We start from the raw sequence: 25,445 nt of genomic DNA, 5'->3' as shown, positions 1-25,445 counted from the left end.
TGTAATGTGGCAGTATAAGATGGCAGTGGTAAGGTAGCAGTATAAGATGGTAGTGTAAGGTAGCAGTGTAAGATGGTAGTGTAATGTGGCAGTATAAGATGGTAGTGTAAGGTAGCAGTATAAGATGGTAGTGCAAGGTAGCAGTATAAGATGGTAGTGTAAGGTAGCAGTGTAAGATGGTAGTGTAAGGTGGCAGTATAAGATGGTAGTGCAAGGTAGCAGTATAAGATGGTAGTGTAAGGTAGCAGTATAAGATGGTAGTGTAAGGTGGCAGTATAAGATGGTAGTGTAAGGTGGCAGTATAAGATGGTAGTGTAAGGTGGCAGTATAAGATGGTAGTGTAAGGTAGCAGTATAAGATGGTAGTGTAATGTGGCAGTATAAGATGGTAGTGTAAGGTAGCAGTATAAGATGGTATTGTAAGGTAGCAGTGTAAGATGGTAGTGTAAGGTAGCAGTATAAGATGGTAGTGTAAGGTAGCAGTATAAGATGGTATTGTAAGGTAGCAGTGTAAGATGGTAGTGTAAGGTAGCAGTATAAGATGGTAGTGTAATGTGGCAGTATAAGATGGTAGTGTAAGATGGTAGTGTAAGGTAGCAGTATAAGATGGTAGTGTAAGGTAGCAGTATAAGATGGTATTGTAAGGTAGCAGTGTAAGATGGTAGTGTAAGGTAGCAGTATAAGATGGTAGTGTAATGTGGCAGTATAAGATGGTAGTGTAAGATGGTAGTGTAAGGTAGCAGTATAAGATGGTAGTGTAAGGTAGCAGTGTAAGATGGTAGTGTAAGGTAGCAGTATAAGATGGTAGTGTAAGGTAGCAGTATAAGATGGTAGTGTAAGGTAGCAGTATAAGATGGTAGTGTAATGTGGCAGTATAAGATGGTAGTGTAAGGTAGCAGTATAAGATGGTAGTGTAAGGTAGCAGTATAAGATGGTAGTGTAAGGTAGCAGTGTAAGATGGTAGTGTAATGTGGCAGTATAAGATGGTAGTGTAAGGTAGCAGTATAAGATGGTAGTGTAAGGTAGCAGTATAAGATGGTAGTGTAAGGTAGCAGTGTAAGATGGTAGTGTAAGGTAGCAGTATAAGATGGTAGTGTAAGGTAGCAGTATAAGATGGTAGTGTAAGGTAGCAGTATAAGATGGTAGTGTAATGTGGCAGTATAAGATGGTAGTGTAAGGTAGCAGTATAAGATGGTAGTGTAAGGTAGCAGTATAAGATGGTAGTGTAAGGTAGCAGTGTAAGATGGTAGTGTAATGTGGCAGTATAAGATGGTAGTGTAAGGTAGCAGTATAAGATGGTAGTGTAAGGTAGCAGTATAAGATGGTAGTGTAAGGTAGCAGTATAAGATGGTAGTGTAAGGTAGCAGTGTAAGATGGTAGTGTAATGTGGCAGTATAAGATGGTAGTGTAAGGTAGCAGTATAAGATGGTAGTGTAAGGTAGCAGTATAAGATGGTAGTGTAAGGTAGCAGTATAAGATGGTAGTGTAAGATGGTAGTGTAATGTGGCAGTATAAGATGGTAGTGTAAGGTAGCAGTGTAAGATGGTAGTGTAAAGTGGCAGTATAAGATGGTAGTGTAATGTTGCAGTATAAGATGGTAGTGTAAGGTAGCAGTATAAGATGGTAGTGTAAGGTAGCAGTATAAGATGGTAGTGTAAGGTAGCAGTATAAGATGGTAGTGTAAGGTAGCAGTATAAGATGGTAGTGTAAGATGGTAGTGTAATGTGGCAGTATAAGATGGTAGTGTAATGTTGCAGTATAAGATGGTAGTGTAAGGTAGCAGTATAAGATGGTAGTGTAAGGTAGCAGTATAAGATGGTAGTGTAATGTGGCAGTATAAGATGGTAGTGTAAGGTAGCAGTATAAGATGGTAGTGTAAGGTAGCAGTGTAAGATGGTAGTGTAAGGTAGCAGTATAAGATGGTAGTGTAAGGTAGCAGTATAAGATGGTAGTGTAAGGTAGCAGTATAAGATGGTAGTGTAAGGTAGCAGTATAAGATGGTAGTGTAAGGTAGCAGTAGAAGATGGTAGTGTAAGGTAGCAGTGTAAGATGGTAGTGTAAGGTGGCAGTATAAGATGGTAGTGTAAGGTAGCAGTATAAGATGGTAGTGTAAGGTAGCAGTATAAGATGGTAGTGTAAGGTAGCAGTGTAAGATGGTAGTGTAAGGTAGCAGTATAAGATGGTAGTGTAAGGTAGCAGTGTAAGATGGTAGTGTAAGGTAGCAGTATAAGATGGTAGTGTAAGGTAGCATTGTAAGATGGTAGTTTAAGGTAGCAGTGTAAGATGGTAGTGTAATGTGGCAGTATAAGATGGTAGTGATAAGGTAGCAGTATAAGATGGTAGTGTAAGGTAGCAGTGTAAGATGGTAGTGTAATGTGGCAGTATAAGATGGTAGTGTAAGGTAGCAGTATAAGATGGTAGTGCAAGGTAGCAGTATAAGATGGTAGTGTAAGGTAGCAGTGTAAGATGGTAGTGTAAGGTGGCAGTATAATATGGTAGTGCAAGGTAGCAGTATAAGATGGTAGTGGAAGGTAGCAGTATAAGATGGTAGTGTAAGGTGGCAGTATAAGATGGTAGTGTAAGGTGGCAGTATAAGATGGTAGTGTAAGGTGGCAGTATAAGATGGTAGTGTAAGGTAGCAGTATAAGATGGTAGTGTAATGTGGCAGTATAAGATGGTAGTGTAAGGTAGCAGTATAAGATGGTATTGTAAGGTAGCAGTGTAAGATGGTAGTGTAAGGTAGCAGTATAAGATGGTAGTGTAAGGTAGCAGTATAAGATGGTATTGTAAGGTAGCAGTGTAAGATGGTAGTGTAAGGTAGCAGTATAAGATGGTAGTGTAATGTGGCAGTATAAGATGGTAGTGTAAGATGGTAGTGTAAGGTAGCAGTATAAGATGGTAGTGTAAGGTAGCAGTATAAGATGGTATTGTAAGGTAGCAGTGTAAGATGGTAGTGTAAGGTAGCAGTATAAGATGGTAGTGTAATGTGGCAGTATCAGATGGTAGTGTAAGATGGTAGTGTAAGGTAGCAGTATAAGAAGGTAGTGTAAGGTAGCAGTGTAAGATGGTAGTGTAAGGTAGCAGTATAAGATGGTAGTGTAAGGTAGCAGTATAAGATGGTAGTGTAAGGTAGCAGTATAAGATGGTAGTGTAATGTGGCAGTATAAGATGGTAGTGTAAGGTAGCAGTATAAGATGGTAGTGTAATGTGGCAGTATAAGATGGTAGTGTAAGGTAGCAGTATAAGATGGTAGTGTAAGGTAGCAGTGTAAGATGGTAGTGTAAGGTAGCAGTATAAGATGGTAGTGTAAGGTAGCAGTATAAGATGGTAGTGTAAGGTAGCAGTATAAGATGGTAGTGTAAGGTAGCAGTATAAGATGGTAGTGTAAGGTAGCAGTAGAAGATGGTAGTGTAAGGTAGCAGTGTAAGATGGTAGTGTAAGGTAGCAGTATAAGATGGTAGTGTAATGTGGCAGTATAAGATGGTAGTGTAAGATGGTAGTGTAAGGTAGCAGTATAAGATGGTAGTGTAAGGTAGCAGTATAAGATGGTATTGTAAGGTAGCAGTGTAAGATGGTAGTGTAAGGTGGCAGTATAAGATGGTAGTGTAAGGTAGCAGTATAAGATGGTAGTGTAAGGTAGCAGTATAAGATGGTAGTGTAAGGTAGCAGTATAAGATGGTAGTGTAAGGTAGCAGTGTAAGATGGTAGTGTAAGGTAGCAGTATAAGATGGTAGTGTAAGGTAGCATTGTAAGATGGTAGTTTAAGGTAGCAGTGTAAGATGGTAGTGTAATGTGGCAGTATAAGATGGTAGTGATAAGGTAGCAGTATAAGATGGTAGTGTAAGGTAGCAGTGTAAGATGGTAGTGTAATGTGGCAGTATAAGATGGTAGTGTAAGGTAGCAGTATAAGATGGTAGTGCAAGGTAGCAGTATAAGATGGTAGTGTAAGGTAGCAGTGTAAGATGGTAGTGTAAGGTGGCAGTATAATATGGTAGTGCAAGGTAGCAGTATAAGATGGTAGTGTAAGGTAGCAGTATAAGATGGTAGTGTAAGGTGGCAGTATAAGATGGTAGTGTAAGGTGGCAGTATAAGATGGTAGTGTAAGGTGGCAGTATAAGATGGTAGTGTAAGGTAGCAGTATAAGATGGTAGTGTAATGTGGCAGTATAAGATGGTAGTGTAAGGTAGCAGTATAAGATGGTATTGTAAGGTAGCAGTGTAAGATGGTAGTGTAAGATAGCAGTATAAGATGGTAGTGTAAGGTAGCAGTATAAGATGGTATTGTAAGGTAGCAGTGTAAGATGGTAGTGTAAGGTAGCAGTATAAGATGGTAGTGTAATGTGGCAGTATAAGATGGTAGTGTAAGATGGTAGTGTAAGGTAGCAGTATAAGATGGTAGTGTAAGGTAGCAGTATAAGATGGTATTGTAAGGTAGCAGTGTAAGATGGTAGTGTAAGGTAGCAGTATAAGATGGTAGTGTAATGTGGCAGTATAAGATGGTAGTGTAAGATGGTAGTGTAAGGTAGCAGTATAAGAAGGTAGTGTAAGGTAGCAGTGTAAGATGGTAGTGTAAGGTAGCAGTATAAGATGGTAGTGTAAGGTAGCAGTATAAGATGGTAGTGTAAGGTAGCAGTATAAGATGGTAGTGTAATGTGGCAGTATAAGATGGTAGTGTAAGGTAGCAGTATAAGATGGTAGTGTAATGTGGCAGTATAAGATGGTAGTGTAAGGTAGCAGTATAAGATGGTAGTGTAAGGTAGCAGTGTAAGATGGTAGTGTAAGGTAGCAGTATAAGATGGTAGTGTAAGGTAGCAGTATAAGATGGTAGTGTAAGGTAGCAGTATAAGATGGTAGTGTAAGGTAGCAGTATAAGATGGTAGTGTAAGGTAGCAGTAGAAGATGGTAGTGTAAGGTAGCAGTGTAAGATGGTAGTGTAAGGTGGCAGTATAAGATGGTAGTGTAAGGTAGCAGTATAAGATGGTAGTGTAAGGTAGCAGTATAAGATGGTAGTGTAAGGTAGCAGTGTAAGATGGTAGTGTAAGGTAGCAGTATAAGATGGTAGTGTAAGGTAGCATTGTAAGATGGTAGTTTAAGGTAGCAGTGTAAGATGGTAGTGTAATGTGGCAGTATAAGATGGTAGTGGTAAGGTAGCAGTATAAGATGGTAGTGTAAGGTAGCAGTGTAAGATGGTAGTGTAATGTGGCAGTATAAGATGGTAGTGTAAGGTAGCAGTATAAGATGGTAGTGTAAGGTAGCAGTATAAGATGGTAGTGCAAGGTAGCAGTATAAGATGGTAGTGTAAGGTAGCAGTGTAAGATGGTAGTGTAAGGTGGCAGTATAAGATGGTAGTGCAAGGTACCAGTATAAGATGGTAGTGTAAGGTAGCAGTATAAGATGGTAGTGTAAGGTAGCAGTGTAAGATGGTAGTGTAATGTGGCAGTATAAGATGGTAGTGTAAGGTAGCAGTATAAGATGGTAGTGTAAGGTAGCAGTATAAGATGGTAGTGTAAGGTAGCAGTGTAAGATGGTAGTGTAAGGTAGCAGTATAAGATGGTAGTGTAAGGTAGCAGTATAAGATGGTAGTGTAAGGTAGCAGTATAAGATGGTAGTGTAATGTGGCAGTATAAGATGGTAGTGTAAGGTAGCAGTATAAGATGGTAGTGTAAGGTAGCAGTATAAGATGGTAGTGTAAGGTAGCAGTATAAGATGGTAGTGTAAGGTAGCAGTGTAAGATGGTAGTGTAATGTGGCAGTATAAGATGGTAGTGTAAGGTAGCAGTATAAGATGGTAGTGTAAGGTAGCAGTATAAGATGGTAGTGTAAGGTAGCAGTGTAAGATGGTAGTGTAATGTGGCAGTATAAGATGGTAGTGTAAGGTAGCAGTATAAGATGGTAGTGTAAGGTAGCAGTATAAGATGGTAGTGTAAGGTAGCAGTGTAAGATGGTAGTGTAAGGTAGCAGTATAAGATGGTAGTGTAAGGTAGCAGTATAAGATGGTAGTGTAAGATGGTAGTGTAATGTGGCAGTATAAGATGGTAGTGTAAGGTAGCAGTATAAGATGGTAGTGTAAGATGGTAGTGTAAAGTGGCAGTATAAGATGGTAGTGTAATGTGGCAGTATAAGATGGTAGTGTAAGGTAGCAGTGTAAGATGGTAGTGTAATGTAGCAGTATAAGATGGTAGTGTAATGTGGCAGTATAAGATGGTAGTGTAAGGTGGCAGTATAAGATGGTAGTGTAAGGTAGCAGTATAAGATGGTAGTGTAATGTGGCAGTATAAGATGGTAGTGTAAGGTAGCAGTATAAGATGGTATTGTAAGGTAGCAGTGTAAGATGGTAGTGTAAGGTAGCAGTATAAGATGGTAGTGTAAGGTAGCAGTATAAGATGGTATTGTAAGGTAGCAGTGTAAGATGGTAGTGTAAGGTAGCAGTATAAGATGGTAGTGTAATGTGGCAGTATAAGATGGTAGTGTAAGATGGTAGTGTAAGGTAGCAGTATAAGATGGTAGTGTAAGGTAGCAGTATAAGATGGTATTGTAAGGTAGCAGTGTAAGATGGTAGTGTAAGGTAGCAGTATAAGATGGTAGTGTAATGTGGCAGTATAAGATGGTAGTGTAAGATGGTAGTGTAAGGTAGCAGTATAAGATGGTAGTGTAAGGTAGCAGTGTAAGATGGTAGTGTAAGGTAGCAGTATAAGATGGTAGTGTAAGGTAGCAGTATAAGATGGTAGTGTAAGGTAGCAGTATAAGATGGTAGTGTAATGTGGCAGTATAAGATGGTAGTGTAAGGTAGCAGTATAAGATGGTAGTGTAAGGTAGCAGTATAAGATGGTAGTGTAAGGTAGCAGTGTAAGATGGTAGTGTAATGTGGCAGTATAAGATGGTAGTGTAAGGTAGCAGTATAAGATGGTAGTGTAAGGTAGCAGTATAAGATGGTAGTGTAAGGTAGCAGTGTAAGATGGTAGTGTAAGGTAGCAGTATAAGATGGTAGTGTAAGGTAGCAGTATAAGATGGTAGTGTAAGGTAGCAGTATAAGATGGTAGTGTAATGTGGCAGTATAAGATGGTAGTGTAAGGTAGCAGTATAAGATGGTAGTGTAAGGTAGCAGTATAAGATGGTAGTGTAAGGTAGCAGTGTAAGATGGTAGTGTAATGTGGCAGTATAAGATGGTAGTGTAAGGTAGCAGTATAAGATGGTAGTGTAAGGTAGCAGTATAAGATGGTAGTGTAAGGTAGCAGTATAAGATGGTAGTGTAAGGTAGCAGTATAAGATGGTAGTGTAAGATGGTAGTGTAATGTGGCAGTATAAGATGGTAGTGTAAGGTAGCAGTGTAAGATGGTAGTGTAAAGTGGCAGTATAAGATGGTAGTGTAATGTTGCAGTATAAGATGGTAGTGTAAGGTAGCAGTATAAGATGGTAGTGTAAGGTAGCAGTATAAGATGGTAGTGTAAGGTAGCAGTATAAGATGGTAGTGTAAGGTAGCAGTATAAGATGGTAGTGTAATGTGGCAGTATAAGATGGTAGTGTAATGTTGCAGTATAAGATCGTAGTGTAAGGTAGCAGTATAAGATGGTAGTGTAAGGTAGCAGTATAAGATGGTAGTGTAATGTGGCAGTATAAGATGGTAGTGTAAGGTAGCAGTATAAGATGGTATTGTAAGGTAGCAGTGTAAGATGGTAGTGTAAGGTAGCAGTATAAGATGGTAGTGTAAGGTAGCAGTATAAGATGGTATTGTAAGGTAGCAGTGTAAGATGGTAGTGTAAGGTAGCAGTGTAAGATGGTAGTGTAATGTGGCAGTTTAAGATGGTAGTGTAAGGTAGCAGTATAAGATGGTAGTGTAAGGTAGCAGTATAAGATGGTATTGTAAGGTAGCAGTGTAAGATGGTAGTGTAAGGTAGCAGTATAAGATGGTAGTGTAATGTGGCAGTATAAGATGGTAGTGTAAGGTAGCAGTATAAGATGGTAGTGTAAGGTAGCAGTATAAGATGGTAGTGTAAGGTAGCAGTGTAAGATGGTAGTGTAAGGTAGCAGTATAAGATGGTAGTGTAAGGTAGCAGTATAAGATGGTAGTGTAAGGTAGCAGTATAAGATGGTAGTGTAATGTGGCAGTATAAGATGGTAGTGTAAGGTAGCAGTATAAGATGGTAGTGTAAGGTAGCAGTATAAGATGGTAGTGTAAGGTAGCAGTGTAAGATGGTAGTGTAATGTGGCAGTATAAGATGGTAGTGTAAGGTAGCAGTATAAGATGGTAGTGTAAGGTAGCAGTATAAGATGGTAGTGTAAGGTAGCAGTGTAAGATGGTAGTGTAATGTGGCAGTATAAGATGGTAGTGTAAGGTAGCAGTATAAGATGGTAGTGTAAGGTAGCAGTATAAGATGGTAGTGTAAGGTAGCAGTGTAAGATGGTAGTGTAAGGTAGCAGTATAAGATGGTAGTGTAAGGTAGCAGTATAAGATGGTAGTGTAAGATGGTAGTGTAATGTGGCAGTATAAGATGGTAGTGTAAGGTAGCAGTATAAGATGGTAGTGTAAAGTGGCAGTATAAGATGGTAGTGTAATGTGGCAGTATAAGATGGTAGTGTAAGGTAGCAGTGTAAGATGGTAGTGTAAAGTGGCAGTATAAGATGGTAGTGTAATGTTGCAGTATAAGATGGTAGTGTAAGGTAGCAGTATAAGATGGTAGTGTAAGGTAGCAGTATAAGATGGTAGTGTAAGGTAGCAGTATAAGATGGTAGTGTAAGGTAGCAGTATTAGATGGTAGTGTAAGGTAGCAGTATAAGATGGTAGTGTAAGATGGTAGTGTAATGTGGCAGTATAAGATGGTAGTGTAAGGTAGCAGTATAAGATGGTAGTGTAAGATGGTAGTGTAATGTGGCAGTATAAGATGGTAGTGTAATGTTGCAGTATAAGATGGTAGTGTAAGGTAGCAGTATAAGATGGTAGTGTAAGGTAGCAGTATAAGATGGTAGTGTAAGGTAGCAGTATAAGATGGTAGTGTAAGGTAGCAGTATAAGATGGTAGTGTAAGGTAGCAGTATAAGATGGTAGTGTAAGATGGTAGTGTAATGTGGCAGTATAAGATGGTAGTGTAAGGTAGCAGTATAAGATGGTAGTGTAAGATGGTAGTGTAATGTGGCAGTATAAGATGGTAGTGTAATGTTGCAGTATAAGATGGTAGTGTAAGGTAGCAGTATAAGATGGTAGTGTAAGGTAGCAGTATAAGATGGTAGTGTAAGGTAGCAGTATAAGATGGTAGTGTAAGGTAGCAGTATAAGATGGTAGTGTAAGGTAGCAGTATAAGATGGTAGTGTAAGATGGTAGTGTAATGTGGCAGTATAAGATGGTAGTGTAAGGTAGCAGTGTAAGATGGTAGTGTAAAGTGGCAGTATAAGATGGTAGTGTAATGTTGCAGTATAAGATGGTAGTGTAAGGTAGCAGTATAAGATGGTAGTGTAAGGTAGCAGTATAAGATGGTAGTGTAAGGTAGCAGTATAAGATGGTAGTGTAAGGTAGCAGTATAAGATGGTAGTGTAAGATGGTAGTGTAATGTGGCAGTATAAGATGGTAGTGTAAGGTAGCAGTGTAAGATGGTAGTGTAAAGTGGCAGTATAAGATGGTAGTGTAAGGTAGCAGTATAAGATGGTAGTGTAAGGTAGCAGTATAAGATGGTAGTGTAAGATGGTAGTGTAATGTGGCAGTATAAGATGGTAGTGTAATGTTGCAGTATAAGATGGTAGTGTAAGGTAGCAGTATAAGATGGTAGTGTAAGGTAGCAGTATAAGATGGTAGTGTAATGTGGCAGTATAAGATGGTAGTGTAAGGTAGCAGTATAAGATGGTATTGTAAGGTAGCAGTGTAAGATGGTAGTGTAAGGTAGCAGTATAAGATGGTAGTGTAAGGTAGCAGTATAAGATGGTATTGTAAGGTAGCAGTGTAAGATGGTAGTGTAAGGTAGCAGTATAAGATGGTAGTGTAATGTGGCAGTATAAGATGGTAGTGTAAGATGGTAGTGTAAGGTAGCAGTATAAGATGGTAGTGTAAGGTAGCAGTATAAGATGGTATTGTAGGGTAGCAGTGTAAGATGGTAGTGTAAGGTAGCAGTATAAGATGGTAGTGTAATGTGGCAGTATAAGATGGTAGTGTAAGGTAGCAGTATAAGATGGTAGTGTAAGGTAGCAGTATAAGATGGTAGTGTAAGGTAGCAGTGTAAGATGGTAGTGTAAGGTAGCAGTATAAGATGGTAGTGTAAGGTAGCAGTATAAGATGGTAGTGTAAGGTAGCAGTATAAGATGGTAGTGTAATGTGGCAGTATAAGATGGTAGTGTAAGGTAGCAGTATAAGATGGTAGTGTAAGGTAGCAGTATAAGATGGTAGTGTAAGGTAGCAGTGTAAGATGGTAGTGTAATGTGGCAGTATAAGATGGTAGTGTAAGGTAGCAGTATAAGATGGTAGTGTAAGGTAGCAGTATAAGATGGTAGTGTAAGGTAGCAGTGTAAGATGGTAGTGTAATGTGGCAGTATAAGATGGTAGTGTAAGGTAGCAGTATAAGATGGTAGTGTAAGGTAGCAGTATAAGATGGTAGTGTAAGGTAGCAGTGTAAGATGGTAGTGTAAGGTAGCAGTATAAGATGGTAGTGTAAGGTAGCAGTATAAGATGGTAGTGTAAGATGGTAGTGTAATGTGGCAGTATAAGATGGTAGTGTAAGGTAGCAGTATAAGATGGTAGTGTAAGATGGTAGTGTAAAGTGGCAGTATAAGATGGTAGTGTAATGTGGCAGTATAAGATGGTAGTGTAAGGTAGCAGTGTAAAGTGGCAGTATAAGATGGTAGTGTAATGTTGCAGTATAAGATGGTAGTGTAAGGTAGCAGTATAAGATGGTAGTGTAAGGTAGCAGTATAAGATGGTAGTGTAAGGTAGCAGTATAAGATGGTAGTGTAAGGTAGCAGTATAAGATGGTAGTGTAAGGTAGCAGTATAAGATGGTAGTGTAAGATGGTAGTGTAATGTGGCAGTATAAGATGGTAGTGTAAGGTAGCAGTATAAGATGGTAGTGTAAGATGGTAGTGTAATGTGGCAGTATAAGATGGTAGTGTAATGTTGCAGTATAAGATGGTAGTGTAAGGTAGCAGTATAAGATGGTAGTGTAAGGTAGCAGTATAAGATGGTAGTGTAAGGTAGCAGTATAAGATGGTAGTGTAAGGTAGCAGTATAAGATGGTAGTGTAAGGTAGCAGTATAAGATGGTAGTGTAAGATGGTAGTGTAATGTGGCAGTATAAGATGGTAGTGTAAGGTAGCAGTATAAGATGGTAGTGTAAGATGGTAGTGTAATGTGGCAGTATAAGATGGTAGTGTAATGTTGCAGTATAAGATGGTAGTGTAAGGTAGCAGTATAAGATGGTAGTGTAAGGTAGCAGTATAAGATGGTAGTGTAAGGTAGCAGTATAAGATGGTAGTGTAAGGTAGCAGTATAAGATGGTAGTGTAAAGTAGCAGTATAAGATGGTAGTGTAAGATGGTAGTGTAATGTGGCAGTATAAGATGGTAGTGTAAGGTAGCAGTGTAAGATGGTAGTGTAAAGTGGCAGTATAAGATGGTAGTGTAATGTTGCAGTATAAGATGGTAGTGTAAGGTAGCAGTATAAGATGGTAGTGTAAGGTAGCAGTATAAGATGGTAGTGTAAGGTAGCAGTATAAGATGGTAGTGTAAGGTAGCAGTATAAGATGGTAGTGTAAGATGGTAGTGTAATGTAGCAGTATAAGATGGTAGTGTAATGTGGCAGTATAAGATGGTAGTGTAAGGTACCAGTATAAGATGGTAGTGTAAGGTAACAGTATAAGATGGTAGTGTAAGGTAGCAGTGTAAGATGGTAGTGTAAGGTAGCAGTATAAGATGGTAGTGTAAGGTAGCAGTATAAGATGGTAGTGTAAGGTACCAGTATAAGATGGTAGTGTAAGGTAACAGTATAAGATGGTAGTGTAATGTAGCAGTATAAGATGGTAGTGTAATGTGGCAGTATAAGATGGTAGTGTAAGGTACCAGTATAAGATGGTAGTGTAAGGTAACAGTATAAGATGGTAGTGTAAGGTAGCAGTGTAAGATGGTAGTGTAAGGTAGCAGTATAAGATGGTAGTGTAAGGTAGCAGTATAAGATGGTAGTGTAATGTGGCAGTATAAGATGGTAGTGTAAGGTAGCAGTATAAGATGGTAGTGTAAGGTAGCAGTGTAAGATGGTAGTGTAAGGTACCAGTATAAGATGGTAGTGTAAGGTAGCAGTGTAAGATGGTAGCGTAAGGTAGCAGTGTAAGATGGTAGTGTAAGGTAGCAGTATAAGATGGTAGTGTAAGGTACCAGTATAAGATGGTAGTGTAAGGTACCAGTATAAGATGGTAGTGTAAGGTAGCAGTGTAAGATGGTAGCGTAAGGTAGCAGTGTAAGATGGTAGTGTAAGGTAGCAGTATAAGATGGTAGTGTAATGTGGCAGTATAAGATGGTAGTGTAAGGTAGCAGTATAAGATGGTAGTGTAAGGTAGCAGTGTAAGATGGTAGTGTAAGGTACCAGTATAAGATGGTAGTGTAAGGTAGCAGTATAAGATGGTAGTGTAATGTGGCAGTGTAATGGTGCCCATACACTTGTGAGATTATCGATGCTAGCCTTCGATTTTGACCGGATCTGTGAGAGAAATTGAAGGATTGTATGCACATTTAAGGTACCATGCGACGCGATGTGCGGGCACGCCGCTCGAATGTCGCGTCTCATGATAGTATGTGCTGCACATAATATTTCTCGCATCGCAGTGCGATCGCATGTGTTTTTTTTAACACATGCAATATATCGCACCACTCGGCAGTGACGTGCCCATTACATGATTACCATGCAATCTATTGCATGATCGCATGGTAATCACTTTGGCATTTCAGACTGCCGGTGCGATGCCCCGTGATGTCGCGTCGCGGGCCATCGCACAAGTGTATGAGCACCATTAGATGTTAGTGTAAGATGTTGTTGTTAGATTTTAGTGTAACATGTGAGTGTAATATTGCAGTGTAAGATGTTAGTATAGGATGTGAGTGTAATATGGCAGTGTAAGAGGGTTGTGTAAGATGGCAGTGTAAAATAGTAGTGTAATATGGCTGTGTAAGATGGCAGGGTAAACTGGCAGTGAAAGATGGTAGTGTAAAATAGTGTAAGATGGCAGTGTAAGCTGGCTGTGTAAGATGGCAGTGTAAAATGGCTGTGTAAGATAACAGTGTAAGATGGCAGTGTAAGCTGGCTGTGTAAGATAACAGTGTAAGATGGCAGTGCAAGCTGGCAGTGTAAAATAGTAGTGTAAGATGGCTGTGTAAGATGGCTGTGTAAGATGGCAATGTAAGATGGCAGTGTAAGATGGCTGTTTAAGCTGGCAGTGTAAGATGACAGTGTACGATGGCAGTGTACGATGGCAGTGTAAGCTGGCTGTGTAAGATGGCTGTGTAAGATGGCAGTGTAAGCTGGCTGTGTAAGATGGGCCCTCATTCCGAGTTGTTCGCTCGCTAGCTGCTTTTAGCAGCATTGCACACACTAAGCCGCCGCCCTCTGGGAGTGTATCTTAGCATAGCAGAATTGCGAACGAAAGATTAGCAGAATTGCAAATAGAAATTTCTTAGCAGTTTCTGAGTAGCTCGACACTTACTCTGCCACTGCGATCAGTTCAGCCAGTTTCGTTCCTGGTTTGACGTCACAAACACACCCAGCGTTCGCCCAGGCACTCCCCCGTTTCTCCAGCCACTCCCGCGTTTTTCCCAGAAACGGCAGCGTTTTTTCACACACACCCAATAAAACGGCCAATTTCCGCCCAGAAACACCCACTTCCTGTCAATCACACTCCGATCACCAGAACGAAGAAAAATCCTCGTAATGCCGTGAGTAAAATACCTAACTTTTGAGTAAAATAACTAAGCGCATGCGCTCTGCGAACATTGCGCATGCGCAGTAAGCGACTAATCGCAATATAGTGAAATTCGGCAACGAGCGAACAACTCGGAATGAGGGCCATGGCTGTGTAAGATGGCAGTGTAAGCTGGCTGTGTAAGATAACAGTGTAAGATGGCAGTGTAAAATAGTAGTGTAAGATGGCAGTGTAAGATGGCTGTGTAAGATGGCAGTGTAAGATGGCTGTGTAAGATGGCAGTGTAAGATGGCTGTGTAAGATGGCTGTGTAAGATGGCTGTGTAAGATGGCAGTGTAAGATGGCAATGTAAGATGGCAGTATACGATGGCAGTGTAAGCTGGCTGTGTAAGATGGCTGTGTAAGATGGCAGTGTAAGATGGCTGTGTAAGATGGCAGTGTTTTACTAGCACAAGTGGTTCTCTGTTCCCAACCGGTGACTCATCTTGGTTGTATTGTTGGGCGTTGATTGCAACCAGTTTTTATGCATCTGTCTAATCATGGATATTTCTATTTGTTGAAGAGAACAGTTATTGGAACATGTCTGTAGGATGACAGTGTAAGATAGTAGTGTAAGATAGCTGTGTTAGATGGCTATTTAAGCTGGCAGTGTAAGATAATTATGTAGTTTGACAGTGTAAGATGGCTGTGTTAGAATGCTGTGTAAGTTTGCAGTGTAAGATGGCTGTGTAAGATAGCAGTGTAAGATAGCAGTATAAGATGGTGGTGTAAGAAGCTGACAGCATAAGAGTAGTGTAAGATAGTAGCGGGATGGAGTTAAGTTCCCGACAGTCGGGATCCTGGCGGTTGAAATCTCGACAGCAATCAAGATGCCAGCGGACGAAATCCCGACCGTCGCCCGCAGTGTAAGATAGTAGTGTAAGATGGCAGTGTAAGATAGTAGTGTAAGATGGCAGTGTAAGATAGTAGTGTAAGATGGCAGTGTAAGCTGGCAGTGTTAGATGGCAGTGTAAGCTGGCAGTGTTAGATGGCAGTGTAAGCTGGCTGTGTAAGATGGCAGTGTTAGATGGCAGTGTAAGATGGCAGTGTAAGCTGGCTGTGTAAGTTGGAAGTGTAAGATGGTAGTGTAAAGGGGCCTACATACTGGGGGGATATCTTGAAAGATATGAATGATATCGTTCATCTTTCAGTGTTGATGCATCAATGATAAACGATGCGAGTACAAGATGGCAGTGTAAACTGGTAGTGTAAGATGGCAGTGTAAGATGGCAGTGTAAGATGGCAGTGTAAGAAAGCAGTGTAAGATAGCAGTGTAAGATGGCAGTGTAAGATAGCTGTGTAAGTTGTCAGTGTAACCTGGCTGTGTAAGCTGGCTATGTAAGATGACTGTGTAAGATGGCAGTGTAAGTTGGCAGTATAAGATGGCAGTGTAAGATAGTAGTGTAAAATAGCAGTGTAATGTGGCAGTATAAGATAGCAGTGTAAGAGCAGTATCAGATAGTAGTGTAAGCTGGCTGTGTAAGATGGCAGTGTAAGATGACAGTGTACGCTGGCAGTATAAATTGGGAGTGTATGGTGGCAATGTAAGATGGCAGTGTAAGCTGGCTGTGTAAGATGGCAGTGTAAGATGGCAGTGTAAGATGGCAGTGTAAGATGACTGTGTAAGCTGGCTGTGTAAGATGGCAGTGTAAGATGGCAGTGTTTTACTAGCACAAGTGGTTCTCTGTTCCCAGCCGGTGACTCATCTTGGTTGTGTTGTTGGGCGTTGATTGCAACCAGTTTATAAGCATCTGTCTAATCACGGATATTTCTATTTGTTGCAGGAGGTGAAGAGAACAGTTACTGGAACATGTGAGAAATATAAGACTATAAACTAATCGCCTCATCTAATTGTGAAAAACTATCAAATTCTACATTCTTTTCAGCTCATAAAATCTGGGAAACTGACCATGCAATGATGCCAGAGGAATTGTACTTGGCACAATAATAGTGCAGACATCCAGCAAGGAAAGTGACGTCAAAATGGGCTCTGCGTCAATCTGAAAAAAATATTTTAATTTTTTTATATTTTTTTGTGGCCCCCGGTCTTGTAGAGAACAAAAGAGCTTCTTTCATTCATCATTTGGAAAATGGACTGGCACTCGTGAACACATTGCTCACCATCCAGATCATTGAGCAATAACAGGATAAGGATTTTCTCCTGGAACCTCATCTAAGACGTATGATCTACATAAGCCCTTATCATGAACCAGGGTAGGTGTCCCTGGTAGTATCACTTTGAGTAGAGGGACCGCTACTATAGTAACTAAATCTTTCATCAATTTGTGATTTAAAAAAAATAGGGGCTCATTTATCAACGAGTGATAAAACTCACTGTGGGCGGGATGTACTAAAGCAAAAATGCGGTAAAACCCCCGAAAACGGGGGTTTTACCGCATTTTCATATTTACTAAGACCCTACCGCAGCGTTTTCGGCGTCCAGGGTTTCGCCATCTCTGGATGGCGAAACCCTATAGAAGCCTATGGGCTTCTTTTCGCCGACCGCCGCAACCCGCCGACACCGTCGACCCCCGCCGCAGACGCCGACCCCCCTTCCCCCTGGCTTACCTTCCCCCAGGCTGCCCTGGACCCGGAAGGTAGTGTCCTCCTCCCCCTAGCAACGCAGCCGGACGTCCTTCCGGCTGCAGGGGGGAGGAGGAGGTGCCGGGGACAGCCTGCTGCTGCTTCCCGGCATCTAGCCAGTGTGGGGACCCCGGGGAGGTGACGGAGACCCCCCGCAGACCACCTAACAGGTATCGCGGGGGGCCTCCGTCACCGCATCGCGATGTTGATCGCATATGTTAGTACATATGCGATCAACATCGCTGCGGTAACCGACGAGGGGCGGCGATGTATGTTAATACATCCCGCCCTGTGAATGATAAGTGGTGCTGCAGCCAATCAGCTCCCAACTGTCATTATTCAAACACATGATAGTCAAGAGCTGAACACATGACAGCAGATGATTGGCTGGAGCACCATTTATCATTCACAGTGAGTTTTATCACTCATTGATAAATGAGCCCATATGTATATAATGTAACATAGCAGAGATTTTAACTAAGGAGTCACTGCTGTAGGACCATAAGATTCTCAGGTGTGTAAGACTTAACATGACTTTTCAAAAGAGTTAGGGGGAGATGTACTAAGAGTGATAAAGTGAAGGGAGATAAAATACCAGCTTCTGTAATTTTTCGCGCACAGCCTGTAACATGGCGGTTAGGAGCAGAATGGCTGGTACATTGGGCCTTATTCAGACCTGATTGCTAGGGTGCGTTTTTTGCATCCCTGCGATCAGGTAGTCGCCACCTACAGGGAGAGGGGAAATCGCTGTGCAGGGATGTGATCGAATGTGCAGGAGAGCTGCACAAACAGATGTTTGCACAGTCTCTGCACAGACCAGGACTTACTCTTCCAGTGCGATGATCGGGGCTGGAGCTGACGTCAGAAACCCTCCCTCCAAACGCCTGGTCCCTCCTGCGTTTCTCCGGACACGCCATAAAAACGGTCAGTTGCCACTCACAAACGTCCTCTTCCTGTCAGTCACCTTGCGATCGCCCGTGCGATCGCTTTTCTTGCACATCCCGTCGCTGCCCGCCGATCCCCATCACTGCGGACTGACACATCTGCGCATTGCAGTATATATGCATGCGCAGTTCAGACCTGATCGCAGGCTGTACGAAAACGCAGCCTAGTGATCAGATCTGAATTAGGCCCATTATCTCTCTCATCTATATAACTGTGCAAGGCTTAGTACATCGGCCCCATAATTTGTTAATATATGAGTTTAGCATCTTATTTGCATCGTAGCTGCATACAAAGTCACTATTAGGGGTCGTATCCATGAGTAAGTGCGGCTATTGGCCGCGCTTATGGTAGCTCCGGACTCGCAAAGGGCAGCGTGCAAAAATTAGCGAGTTCATGGCGAGACCTGGCCGGTAGGGTGGCGAGTGCAGCTGCTGGCGTTTCTTTCTACACCGTTGCACCAGCAACTCACCCCCTTCGCCCCTCACTGAATTGACCAGTGTCCTAGGCACAAGGAGTAGTATCTTTGTTGCAAAGGAATTGGTATAAAGTTGCAAATTAAGTATAACTATGCGAGGCGCAATGAGTGGCAAGGCCCATTCTTAATGGTCCTCCATCTTTTGCCTTACACCCAGGTTAGCGCCGGAGTTGCATACCACTGCTGCTTGCAATGGCAGCCCCAGTGCCCAGGCACCAGTGCATTGTACTTTTGTCACATTAGAGATGCAAATAAAATGCAGATTTTGTAAAAAATAAAAAAAATAAACGTGTGTGTCGCGATTGTAGTGCAACTTAGTCGCAAACTTTTGCATGCCAAAGAGGCGCCATGCTGCCTAGGAAAGCGGATGAAAGGGTGCCGCATAAATGTATATAATGGGCACACTCCCAGGTCACACAACGGGAGAACAAGAGAGGACACATAGGAGATTGGGCACATGGAAGTGGACGGGCACATGTGGAGCAGGTGTAGTAGGGACTGACATGAGAAAGCTTATAGGATGTAGGAGGGGATAAGTATTGGGGAAGCACACAAGAGATGCAGGAGGCAGACATGGGGGGGGATGTAAGGGATATGGGGGCCACACAACAGATGTGGCACACAACTTAGGGAGACGCACAAGAGACACGGGAATGCATGGAAGAATATAGGAGCACAGAGCACACGTATATTTTACGGCACTATGGACATGTATTTATAACATGAAGGACTACATGAGTATATCAGAGAATTAAAAGTGTCAGGACAGACAGGAACAGAGATACAAACTACAAACAGCAACTCAAGAGGTTTCTACAATATTCTTTCTGCTACAGTATGTGTATTTATTCTTTTATGTGTGATCCATGTTCCATCATTGCTTCTATCTGTGGCACCAAATGCCTGATACAATCCTAAAACATGTAAGCGGCAGGATGTAATGGCGTCCAAGTCAGATATCGCTGGCCGATCTCTTCCATTACATCCCGATATTAGTATCCTCAATCACAGACCATCAGTTTACTGAATAACAGAAAAGAATCCAAAACAGTGCCTCCTGGTGGGGTCGCAGGTGCAATAATATGGAAATGCTAGTTTCAGACAACAACTTGAGCAGAAGCGTGTGCCTGAAAGCACGCCCAGCACACACCAGCTCAACTGGTGGTTATAAACACTCCACCATTGGCGCACCATCGCATTCACTATTAACACTTGTGTTAGCCTACGGCAGACGTAGTATCTCTCTCCGAGCATGGCCTCTTTGCATGCACCTATGCATCTGAGCACGCAGCCCACTTTAACGGACACGCCCTCCGCGACACTGCCATAGCACGCCCACTTGTTCAGACTTTTTTTGCATTCACTTCATCCCACCTTCCAGTCACCATCCAGGAACACCCATCTCTTTACCATTCCATTTCTCATAACAGCCTTCCCATACGATATGCCACCTTTGGGCGCACAATCAGTGTAACATATGCGCTGTAGGTGTTTCCAGAATAATAAGTGCATAGGCGATATCAAATAATCGCTCAACTGTGCCAACATCGGCATTGCATTCAGTTAACGTCAATCTCTGATTCAGCCCCTGAATGAGAACTGTGCTCCAGGCATTCATGCTGAAGTCTAGATTTGCTAAATCTTCCATGGAGTAAATCATTTGCATTCTCCTACAAGACCCCAGTGACAAGGGGATGCGGTCAGGATGCCAGGTAGGTTTAGGCTGAGGGAAAGGGAGGGTTAGGCTGCGGGGGGAAAGGGTGTTAGGGTTAGTCACCTACGGAGAGGGTTAAGGTTAGGCTGTGGAGAAGGGAGGGTTTGCCACTAGGCTGCAGGTAGGGGGGAATAGGGTTAGGCTGCGAGGGAGGGGGGTTCTAGGAAGGGTTAGGGTATGGTTTAGGCTGTGGAGAGCGCAAGAGGATAGGTTTAGACACCACCGGGGATGGTTAGGGTTAAGCTGCGGGGCGGGGGAGGTTAGCAGTAGGCTACGGGAAAGGAGGGTTTGGGTTAGGGGGGTAGGGTAAGTATACTTACCTGACCCCTATCGGGATGCTAAGCATTGGGATGCCAATGTCCTACTTATGACCTTCGGCTTCTTAAACGCCGGCATCCCATATCACACCCATGAATACAGTATACTAGGCAGGCAGAGCCTTTCTGCTAAACTCTGTGACACGTGACTGTGGTTGCCATGGTAGTAACATTACACTATACAGAATAGTAAAACATTATTAGCAGGCTGAAGAAACAAACCAAGGGAAAATAGTAATTACCAACATCATTGTTATGGCCTGATACATGTTAAAAAAAACTACTTCATTTTGTTGCTGCTTCAGATAACCTTAAAATACCAAATTATATCGTGTAAAGTAACTTGTAACTTTGAGAAATGTGGGTGTAAACTACCTCCCTCCCCATTTTCTATCACTGCACACGCTGTTATACACAGTAACACCTATTAAAGGGTTCATATGGAAACAGTTCCATAAGATTAGAGGGGTGGGCGCGATGTTCTTCTTAAACTGTCTTTCATCACGTAGCTTATATGAGAAAAAACGTATCTTTTATTGTACAAAGACAGCAGAATATTATTTACCCCATTGAAATTGTATAACATTTAACCTATACGAACTACGAAGGCGTACTAAAGAAAAGGGGACATAATCTTGTGTTGCTGATTGCGCAGACTACATGAAAGATTCTTTAATTATATATGTATAAATGTTACCAGAAACGTGTATTGTTGCAGTGCAGTAGTTACTGTACATATGCGGGAGGTGCATCCAAAAGAGTAATTATAATCAACAGCTACACATTCCCAATATCCCAAAATATATTTGTAACTCTTGCACGAGCAGGCCTACAGTACATACACAGCTTGATTGTAAGGAGAGTTCCCCTATAATCAAGTATGGAAGATTTTACTACATCACACGCAGCGACTATGGTACATTCAGCCAGTTTAAGAGATGACTAAAAATGTAAATGACCAGATAGTCAAGATATGAAATGCAAAAGATATAGGGGTCTATTTACTAAGACGTGGAGAGAGATAAAGTAGCAGCCAATCAGCTCCTATCTGCCATGTTACAGGCTGTGTTTGAAAAATGACAGTTAGGAGCTGGTAGGTGGTTGGTTGGTTGGTTGGTACAGTACCATACCTCCCAACTTTGTTTAGTTGTGGAGCGGGACACTCACGCGGCGAAGCCGTGCGCGCACCCGAAAAGGGGGCGTGGCTTCGCGGGAGGACCCGCGATCGCGAGCCACGCCCCGTTTTCGTCACTGAGGGGGGCATGCCCAGCGCTCTGTGAGCCGCTGGCATGCTCTTTCTCCCTCTGACTCCACTGAATAGACGCTGTGCGCATGCGCACAGCGTCTATTCACCGCTGCTCTGCTAAGCAGAGCAGCGATTGACAGAGCCTCCCAACTGACCCCCCCACCGCGGGACACTGTGGCCCGCGGGTGGGACAGCGGGACAGTCCCCAAAAAACGGGACTGTCCCGCGAAAATCGGGACAGTTGGGAGGTATGCAGTACCATGGGTTGGGAGGCAGTCAATTGACCGCCTGTCGGGATCCCAGCGGTCAGGATACCGATGCCGGAATTCTGACACCAGCTAAAATACCGGCGGGTGGAGTCCTGACTGCCGGCTGGTTGCCCCTCTTGGGTGGTGGTCCACGCCACCACCCGGAGGGGAACCATGCCCAAAGCGTGGCGTGCGCAGCGTGCCCGTGAGGGAACACGCTGCGCTCGCCGGCAGGATCCTGGCTGTCGGGCTCCCAGCGGCGGTCTCCTGACTGCCGCGATCTCATACTGATCCCCATGGTTTCTATTTACTAATCCTTGGGGAGAGATGAAGTGAAGAGACAAAGCACCAGCCAATCAGCTCCTAACAGTGATGTTACAGGCTGTGTTTGAAAAATTACACCTAGGAGCTGATTGGATGTACTTTGGGGTCTATTTACTAAGCCTTGGAGAATGATAAAGTAGAGAGAGATAAAGTACCATGCAATCGGCTCCTAACTGCCGTGTTACAGGCTGTGCTTTGCTAATGACAGGAGCTGATTAGATGGTACTTTATCTCTCTCCACTGCTTAGTAAATAGAACCCTTTATCTCTATCCAAGGCTTAGTAAATAGACACCTTTATCTCTCTCCACTTTATCTCTAACCAAGGCATAGTAAATAGACGCCTCTTCAGTAATAGGGGGAGATTTATCAAAGCTTGGAGAGAGATAAAGTGGAGAGAGATAACATTAACAACCAACCAGCTCCTGTCATTTTTCATACACAGCCTATAACATACACACTTAGCATTGTAGTAAAAGATGTAGCTAATTATTCCCCTCCTATCGCCCAGTGTGTATGCAGCTGCCGACGGACGATTCGTGACCCAGCAGGTCGTTAAAGACCCTTGGTGTCGGCTGTACATGCAGCTCAATTTGGACTCCTCATTCAAAGCTACATGTACAGCCCAGGCGCGGTAGGACGTCACTGTGCGATATCGAGCAGTGTGTATGCCCGCTGTCATGCGGCCCAGGCTGGGAGGGGACACGCTAGGCGATGCCGCTTAAGGAGCACAACTGTGTTCCCACCTTTAGAAGCTGATTGGTTGTCTACTTTGTCTCTCTCCAAGCTGTTATAAGTCTCCCCATAAGAGCAGATGTGATCGGAACGCTTGCGACTCACCCGTATTTGCATGCACTCAGTAGCCGGGCACACTCCCAGCATCAGCCTCAACCTCTAGAAGTGTTACTATGACAATACAACGTTTCCCAAATTCATATTGCGCTGTTTGTAACACTCATCGGGCCTTTGGCTTGCATTGTTTGTACGTGTCTTTTGCTGGCGTCTCATGGTGTGTTTTTACTTTCTACATTCTAGTAAAGTGTCTGGAGCCAGACGTCTGCTAACATGGTCAGACTCCCTGCCGGAATCTGGATGATCCAGGGCTACAAGCAAGTTTCCCGGAACCTGAGTGTCTCTCCCTGCTGACGTTGACATGTTGGACTCTCACTGATTTCTGCTGTGGCTCATGGGATTCCTGGCAGAGTGATTTGGAAATATACTCTATAAAATCACATTGCCAGGGATTTCCAATCAGTCACAGACCTATCCTCCGCTGCTGGAGTGTCTCAGGGCCTACGTGTACAGACATCTGGGCCGCAAACAAGGAATTCCTCTGGTGTTCTGGGTATAATTCTACCGTGTGAAATTGTGCACACATGAAGGGAACACATGGGCAGAGCAGGGTCCACGTGGGCAGGACTTAGCTGGCTCTGTGAACAGGTCTTCTGTGTTTATGTTCACAGTGGCTAAGTTCCACCTCCCTGGAGTCACTAGCTGCTGCAGAGAAGCTGACTGATCCACGGTGTCCACGCACGATACTGGCTGTTATCTCTGTATCGTGTGTAGCCAATCATTAGATTACACTATTCTACTATTTAGGGCTTCAGAGTAATATCAGACCTTATATCTGAAGAAAACGAATCAGAACAATCGCAACTCATTCGCAACTGTGTACTCATTCGCAGCCTACATACAATAACGGGGAACATCAACTGCTCGAGTATGGCTAGGCAGACCGGACGCAGCAGTAGCGACGCAGGCGCCATTCTTCTCTGTGTACATGAAGGCAGCTAACATGAGATACACCCCCCCCAAAAAAAAACAGCCATGACACGCCTGTTTTTTCGCTGCCACTCCTCAAAACCACCCCAAAAGGGTCACTTCTTGTCAATCACTCTGCAAAGAATTCCTCACTGCGAGCGGAATCTCAAAGGCACCTTTACATGCACAGTCTGCCGATAATCGCTCAATTGCAAAAAAACATTGGCATAGGCTACAACTCTGAATCAGTCCCACTGTTTGCTGAATCTGTCCGCAGTCTTGACAGGTGTCGAGTTTTGAAGATCCTACTGTACTTTTATAATCTTTTTCTAAATTGTGCGGTTTATTAAGATCTGATTGTTTAAACATTGTAACAAGTGGACATGATGGGGCCGATTCTGATTGGACGCAGCTCTCGATTTTCCACTGACTGCGCACCTATCTGTGTATGAGTTACACGATGTGTCCTCAGTAGCCAATAGCTCCATCCTAGTTGCGTCTCGAGCAGGCGGTGGATAACATGAAATAGGTGCTCCTGCATGGCAACTATTCCGACTCATGGAAAAGTTGCGTCTCGTGGGGAGCGCAGCCTGACTTCCGTGCTTGCTTGAGGCTTGCCGACGCAGCTGTGCCGCCTGTCTTTTGCACCCTCTATGGGTCGGGTGCAAGTACCGTTACTAATAATGACAGCTGCGGATGGAAAAAACACATACACTCGCATAGATAGGGCAGTACGGATGGTGTAATGGTTAGCATTACTGCCTCACAGCACTGAGGTCATGGGTTCGATTCCCACCATGGCACTAACTGTGTGGAGTTTGTATATTCTCCCCGTACTTGCGTGGGTTTCCTCCGGGTACTCCAGTTTCCTCCCACAATCCAAAAATATACTGGTAGGTCAATTGGCTCCCAACAAAATTAACCCTAGTGTGAATGTGTCTGTATGTACATGTGATAGGGAATATAAGACTGTAAGCTCCACTGGGGCAGGGACTGATGTGAATGGGCAAATATTCTCTGTACAGCGCTGCGGAATATGTGTGCGCCTATATAAGTAACTGGTAATAAATAAATAAAATAAATAGATGAGCAGGCAGTCCCATTAGCAGGACCTAGTAAGTATGCTGCTGCGGCTGGATTACTGCAGGAAAGAAGATTCCCATTTAAAGGGGTTAAACAATGCATATGGGGGGGTTGTATTTAATTACCGTTATAGAGAATTCTATTTACTAAAATGACACTTTATTGCATTATTATATTGTGTACAAATAGGGTAATGCCACTTTAGTATATACAGTTTAGTATATACTACTAATAGTAACAATAAAGACGCATCTCTGCTCCATCATATTGACACTTGTACTGTATTTGCCCGCCACGATTGTTAGGCGTAACAACTGTTTTCCAGCCAGCCGTCTCTTGAGATGTATCAACATATACAGGTAGGTAAGCTTCTTTTTTTGATGTGTTTGTATTGGATGCAGAAAGATGAGCCCCTATGTGTCTACGCATCTACAGAGCAAATAAGGGCAGCTAGCCTGTTTCAGGTCTGTAATAAAATATATATAACGGAGTCAGGATCAGTGTTACAAGGATGAACGTTCTTCCGATGCCACTCCGTTCTGCATTTAGGTCTATGTCACGCTCAGAATAAAGAGATTTCTATATGACTTGCTTGGTCTGACTGCTTTGGGAAGTCTAGTACACTACATAACATTTTGTAATTACTGCTTGTCCTGCAACTAGAACCTGAACGGAGAGCTCACCACAAACCATCTCATCTAATGGATCAAATGGGACAGCCAGTGTCCTACTAGTAACTATGGAATCAGAGATCGAGGGGTTTATGCCTGATATTTAAAAGGGCAATATTTTTACTAGTCGCTTCTTGCTATTAATATTTATCTATTATACACGGT

The 25,445-nt window shown here is 42.8% G+C and overlaps 1 long non-coding RNA gene across 1 annotated transcript in view; it reads left to right on the top strand.

The window, feature by feature from the left end:
- Positions 1-25,196, top strand: part of LOC134957441 (uncharacterized) — a 47,766-nt gene extending 22,570 nt beyond the window's left edge. The window contains exons 2-3 of the long non-coding RNA XR_010186600.1: positions 15,700-16,129; positions 22,801-25,196. This is a non-coding gene — a long non-coding RNA (uncharacterized LOC134957441). The remainder of the gene's footprint in view (positions 1-15,699; positions 16,130-22,800) is intronic.
- Positions 25,197-25,445: the final 249 nt, after the last annotated feature.

The sequence above is a fragment of the Pseudophryne corroboree genome, chromosome 9 (genome assembly GCF_028390025.1).
Source record: "Pseudophryne corroboree isolate aPseCor3 chromosome 9, aPseCor3.hap2, whole genome shotgun sequence".
NCBI classification, from domain to species: domain Eukaryota; kingdom Metazoa; phylum Chordata; class Amphibia; order Anura; family Myobatrachidae; genus Pseudophryne; species Pseudophryne corroboree.
Note: the sequence above shows the minus strand (reverse complement) of the source record. Positions and strands in the feature narration are given on the sequence as shown.